Raw genomic sequence first — 6,716 nt, 5'->3', positions numbered from 1 at the left:
GACCTTATCTAGCCCGGATCTAAAGTAGTAGCAATGGTCTTAACGGATTAAGACTAAAAGAGTGAAAACAGGAAACCTGGGGAGTACGCCGTGCGTACTCCCAGCTACGCGCAACGTAGCGCTAAGCCACCCTGATGCATGCTTGGCTGACTGAACGCCCAACATAGAGGGACGTATACCCAGCGTACGCGTTGGGTGTTGACCTCCGCTGACTTTTAGGGTTTTGGTCAAGTTGTGGACTTTGGAGGCCATGGAGGGGTAAAAATGGTCTTTTACCCTTCTGAGATTTAGTAGAGGAACTTAGCCTAACAACTTTTCGGGGTTGTTAATATCAATTATTAATTAGAGAAATACGTGATATATGTTAGGCGGAGTCTAGACCGGCAGTTCGGGTACGGGATATACTGCTTTACTTTACGATGTAAGTCTTCTCACTATACTTACCTGAGTGGTAATTACTGTGCGACCGGAGGGTCTTATTTGTGTTACTGACCGGAGGGTCTTATTTTCTTATACTGAGATATGTAATATTATGCATTTTGTCTTTGTGATTATTGTTGTATATTACTCTGTGCATTTGTTGAGCTATGACCAGAGGGTCCATACCGAGTAGTGAGACTGGAGGGTCTTCACTGAGACACATGACCGAAGGGTCCATATCGAGTCGTGAGAACGGAGGGTCTTTATCGTGATATAGCCATGAGAGGCTAATAATTTGTGCGTGTGGTATTTTGGGGAACTCACTAAGCTTCGTGCTTACAGTGTTTGTGTAAAATGTGTTTCAGGTACATCTCAGGATTGCGGGAAGGCGCCAACATGATTGTACACACCAGCTTGTTGATTTGTGTTATGAGGATTCTGGGATATTTGATAACAAACTCTGATGTTTTGTGATTGAGAAAAATGATAATTTGGCATGAGAATTGTTAAACTATGTTTTATGTGAACTTTTAAAAATGAAAATTTTGTTTGAAAATTTTGAGCATTACAATCGTACCATGTTAAGCTGACAACAAGAGCTCTCGCATTTTCCAATACTCGACCCTTTCGTTAACAAATCTACTATGTGGCCAAGAGTATTGATATGTCACATCTCAATATTGGTTAACATCTCTTGTTGAGCATTGTTTTGAAAACAGTTTGATGAGTTGAACATGGAACCACTTAGAGCATGTGCAACACTCGTTGCAGGTATTATTCATTTTTAACCCTTGTATTTCTTTAAGTTTTGCATATCAAGTCCGTACGCTGGGCGTACTAGGGATACGCCGGGCGTAAGTCAAGAAATTTTGGGACGGGTCAAAATGTGAGTACGATGGGCGTACATAGGCGTACACCCAGCGTACTCGTGTTGCTTCCAAACCCAATTCCTTGGGTGTGACCACTATTTAAGCAACATAAACCCTTTTGGACCTTCTTGTGACCAACCTCCATTTTCCCCAAACCCTAAAATCAAACCCTAATGTGTGAAGGAGAGTTTTGAAGCTTGGAAAGTGATTATTGTGTGCTTGGTGTTAGAAGGAAGGTTTTTCAAGTGGAGGTGGTGCATTTTAGCTTGTAGATCTAGAAACTCCATCGTCTTGTGCACCTTTTCAAGGTATAAAGTTTGAATCTTGGAGGTTGTCTTAATAAATCTTGCTTAGTCTTGTATTTTGGTCCTTTTGTCCTAGAGATTGGATATTTGTGAGTATGGAATACTCCAAAGCTAGTAAGTTGCCATTTCAAATATTCTAAGGTGTCTTGAGTCATAAAAATGCTAGCTTGGTCACTTATTTTCTTTCATGCAAGAGTTGTGGGGGGGGGGGGGGGTATGAAGTCAAAGTTATGGGTTTTAAGTTGCAGCTCTTTCTAGCCATCCAGATGCTTAAAGTCAGAGACTTTATGGATTAAGACATTCTTTAGGGGCCAGATAAGTGTTTGGAATGGATGTCTGTATGGATTTAGACGTTTGCATGAAAAATGTGAGAACAATGTGCGTATGTTGCGTGCACGCTTGGTTACACCCCGCATAGCCTTATGCGAGCCTGTTTATGGTGATGCACCCTATGCCCAACATAGAGCTGAGTATGGCGAGCATACTAACCCCAACTTGACTTTTGTTGACTTTTGTGAATTAAGACCAATTGGGTATTAAGTGAATGGGAGGGGTTTTGTGAGGCGTAAAATGGTCTTTTACTCTAAGTGTGTGGAATAGACTTGTCTTGGGCCTTAGTAGTGTGTGTGTGTGTGAAAATACATTAATTATTAATTAAGGTTCATTGGTGCATTTAATTAGGCGGAGTCTAGTTTTGACAGTCCGTGTATGAGTTCTATCAGTCATCAGTGCCAGGTGTGATGGGTTTTAGACATTACAAAACAAACTTATATCCTTAAGTGTGCATGCAACCTAAAACAAAAGATCTATGTTTTCTCTATTGAACCTATAACTATGAACATCAAAACAAGAACCCTAGAAACCCTAGGTTATTTTGAAATCACTAAAGAAAAGATTACATACCTAATTCTTGTTATTGAAAACAAGTAGAAAAACCTCTTCTTGATCTTTTGGGAGCAAGCACCACAAATGTCGTGCCTCTGATGGTTCACACCCAAGCTAGCAAGAAGGATATCTAGGAGAGAGGAGGGAGGAGTAAAATTTCGGTCCTTGCTTCAATAATGGAGTGGCCGAAATTTCCATGGCGTAGGAGTCCTTATGTGTCGCACCCCCGAACCAGACGGCGGAAACGTCCGGGGGCTTGGGTGACTTCATTCTTGTATTATCATCACAGTGTATATAATTGAAACATAACATCATCATCATCACACATGTAATATTACAACTGTCATTGGTTTACATCAAAGATTGTCTATCAATATTACATGCCAAAATATCCAGAGTATGATGAAAACAAAACATAACAAAATATCCATGTATTCTTGCTGACCAACCTGCTCAACGATTTCATAAGAATACAAGTTAATTTAAAAAGGTCAACATATATAATGTTGGTGAGTTCATAAGCATGTTTGAGTAAAATGTTTTTGTATTACTTTGTAAACACTAGAAAATCCGATATTTTCTGAAAAACGGTTTGAAATGTTTGTGTTCGATCTTGTATTAATGCATGTGTGTTAATGTTTATGAGAATATAAAGAGAATGACCCCAGACAACCCGATGTTGTCCGTTTATGAAAATGTTGGAAACTCAACACCCGAGGTTGAGTACCAGTGCGTGTAGGTTACCGTGTTTCCACAAAAGAATGTTTCCCGTAAATTTTATAATGGTGTTAATTCTTCTAAGTGAGCCGTTATAACCATACTTAATAATGACAATTTCGCCTGTCATGATGTCTATAAGACGCCGACTTGTTTAAGGTAAGGTTTGTCACCCTAGACTGGCTTAGTCTAACTGTAGCGAACAGCTCAGGTGTGGGGTGTCACCCCCGTATAGATCTATACACAAACTCTCGTTCTCTCTCCGGACTCCGGGAGACTCTGATTATAACTACATGCTACGTCTGTACACTCATTTGGTGCCAAACGAAACGTCTCACTAGATCCTTAATCGAATTTACGCGAATAAACATGAAAGGTATATTCCAGGCCCAATAAACATGCAAGTGGACAACTAAGGCCCACTAAGCATGTAAATTATATTCCAGGCCCAATAAACATATAAGGTATATTCCAGACCCAATAAACATGTAAGTGGACAACTAAGGCCCACTAAGCATGTAAATTATATTTCAGACCCAATAAGCATATAACGTATATTCCAGGCCCAATAAACATATAAGTGGACAACTAAGGCCCACTAATCATGTAAATTATATTCCAGACCCAATAAGCATATAAGGTATGTTCCAGGCCCAATAAACATGTAAGTGGACAACTAAGGCCCACTAAGCATGTAAATTATATTCCAGGCCCAATAAACGTATAAATGACGTAATTGATCCGTGGTTTGTTACGTTGGTTGTTTAAGCTTTGTTGTTTATTAAAATGACATAAAAAGCGCACTTTTTGTAAAAAGACATTTTCGGTCCTAAAACCCGAAAATTTATAATTATGGCACATTTTTGGTAAAAATGACATTTTAGGTCCTTTAAGACCAAAGTTTGCATTTAAGGCTAGTTTTAAGTAAAAATAACATTTTTAACTCACTTTTGTGAAAAATATCATTTTTTGCTTAATTTTATGAAAATGTGCATTCTCGGCCCTTTTATAAATAAATTTATCTTTTTGGCCCAAGTTTTAATAAATTTACATTTTCAGTTCTTCTTATCAAAAATTTACATTTTTGGCACAACTTTGTTAAAAATGACACTTAAGCCCACAAAAGTCCAAAAATTTACCATTTTGGCCCAAAAACCGTGAAAGCCCAAAAATGAGGCCCATTTGTAAAAATTTACACTTTTAACCCTTTTAAAATCACAAATTCCATAAGGATTCATGTTTATCAAAAATAATCCTTTTTGGTCCCTTAAAAACCGTGAGTTACATATAATAACCTAATTTTTTATTATTTTGCCATTTTGACCCATTTTATGTAATTTTCTTAGTTTTAAGCAACTTTGAAGTATTTTAAAACCTTTCTTTACATAATAAGTTTGCAATAAATGTTATGTTCTACAAATATCATCATATTTTAACATACTTTCAAGTTCATGGAGTTTATAACACATAATCACACATATATCATGAAAAACACACAAAATCATGCATACACACATAGATCTACACAAAACAACTTGTATTCTCCCCAAAACATAGTAAAAACCGAAAATAGGGTGTATGAATTTGGAGATTTCAATTTTTGATGAAGGATGGATGAGATCTCGGCCCTAAAAGCTTCTTGAGTGGAGTTTTTCGAACTTAAGATGGATCTAAGGGAATGGATCACGAAATGATATGTTAAGGAGTGAAGATTATCATAAAATGAAGTTAATCATCAAGCTTAAAGAGTAGCTTACCAAATGGGTGATGATATTTGAAGAAAAACTTGGTGAACACACCCTAGTTCACGAATTTTGAGGGATGAAAATGAGAGAACCTTAGATGGATTTGAGAGGAGGATTGTAGTGTTGGAAGTTTGGAATGGAGAATGGTGAGTGAAGGGGACTTTGGCCGTGAATAAGAAGAAGATGAAGAGAAGAGAGAAGTGAGATGGGACATGCATGGATAAATGAGTTTAACATGGATATTTGATGGATATTAAGTATGGATACTCACCATGCAATGGTGAGGTGTCTTCCTCATAATTTTCCCATATTATTTCTCTTTTTTTACATGTATATATATATATATATATATATATATATATATATATATTCAAATTCGAGAATGAAAGGAGAGAAAGGAAAAGTTTAGGCCATTATTGAGTATTTTCGAAATTATAAGGCTCATTATAGGAGTTTTCGGCCCATTGGGCCCATATAAGGGTTTACAGCCCAAAATGATAAGGAAAAAGGGTTTACGGCCCAATGAAACCCAAGAAGTTAGTTTACGGCTCAATAGGGCTTATGAAACCATTTACGACCCATGATGACAAAGTGAGACATTTTAGGCCCAATAAGGCCCATGAGAAGTCTTATGGCCCAAAATGCTATTATTTAATGAATATGGGTCCAATTAGGGCCCAATTGAAGACTCTTAGCTTAAAAGAATCAATTTGAGGTTTTATTGGTCCATTAAGCCCAATAGACGATTCATGGCTCATTAAAATGTTTGAGCCGGTATATTAGGGTTTCAAACCCATAGTTGAGTATATAAGATGTGTTGAATTAGGTTTTGAACTTCACTCAGGAGTTTGATTCAATTGGTTGATTTTGAATGAGCATAGTACATGATATCCACTTAGATTACAAGTTATACAAGAGTTGATTTTCACACGGAGACAGAATTTCCTAGCTAAAAATGCTAGTTGTGACATTATGTAGTGCTAATAGGAAACCCTAGATAAGCCCCAAACCAATAAAATAACGTTATCTTGTTTTGGTAATTATCTAGCTTCCTAATTATAATCCAATGATACTTCTAGAGATCCATTTATCTTCTTCAAATCGTCCACCCTCCTTGGTAGAAGGTTCTGGAGCCCTTTGCTCAACTATTGAACAATTAAACTATAATCCATGCACTTTTAATTAATTCTATTAATCCCAAAATTAATTCCAATTAATTTCTGATTAATTATTAATTAAATATTACTATTTCTAATCAATATATTATTCACATAATATATTAATAAATTATTTATTTCAATTTATTAATAAAATAATAAATCAATCTCTCTCTCCAAAAATCATCATGTCTAATTGCTAGGTTTGAGGACAATCCAAAAGAACTATGTTACTATCAATTCAAGTTTATATCAGTTATGGTTATGAGCTTAGACACCTAATCTAACAAGGTGAGTCTCCTCACTTACTCTTACCTATGTGGTAGGATAGCTGTATATATGTGATGACTAGCTGGGCCAAATGTTATTATTGTGTTTGTGTTGTTTATGTGTGATTGAGACTCCGAGTAGTCTCCATGGTTGTTGATAACTCACAGGGCTTGCTGTATGCCCACTGAGACTTCGGGTAGTCTCCAGGGTTGTTGATAACTGTTAGCTGTTTTATGTGTTGTGCTGTATGAGATATCTTGGGGAACTCACTAAGCTTTGTGCTTACAGTTGTTGATTAAATGTGTTTAAGGTATTTATGAAGATCGCGGGAAGGCGAAGGCTTAATTG

The sequence above is a fragment of the Lactuca virosa genome, chromosome 1 (assembly GCF_052849685.1).
Source record: "Lactuca virosa cultivar CGN04683 chromosome 1, Lactuca_virosa_CGN04683_v6, whole genome shotgun sequence".
In the NCBI taxonomy this organism is placed as follows: domain Eukaryota; kingdom Viridiplantae; phylum Streptophyta; class Magnoliopsida; order Asterales; family Asteraceae; genus Lactuca; species Lactuca virosa.
Note: the sequence above shows the minus strand (reverse complement) of the source record.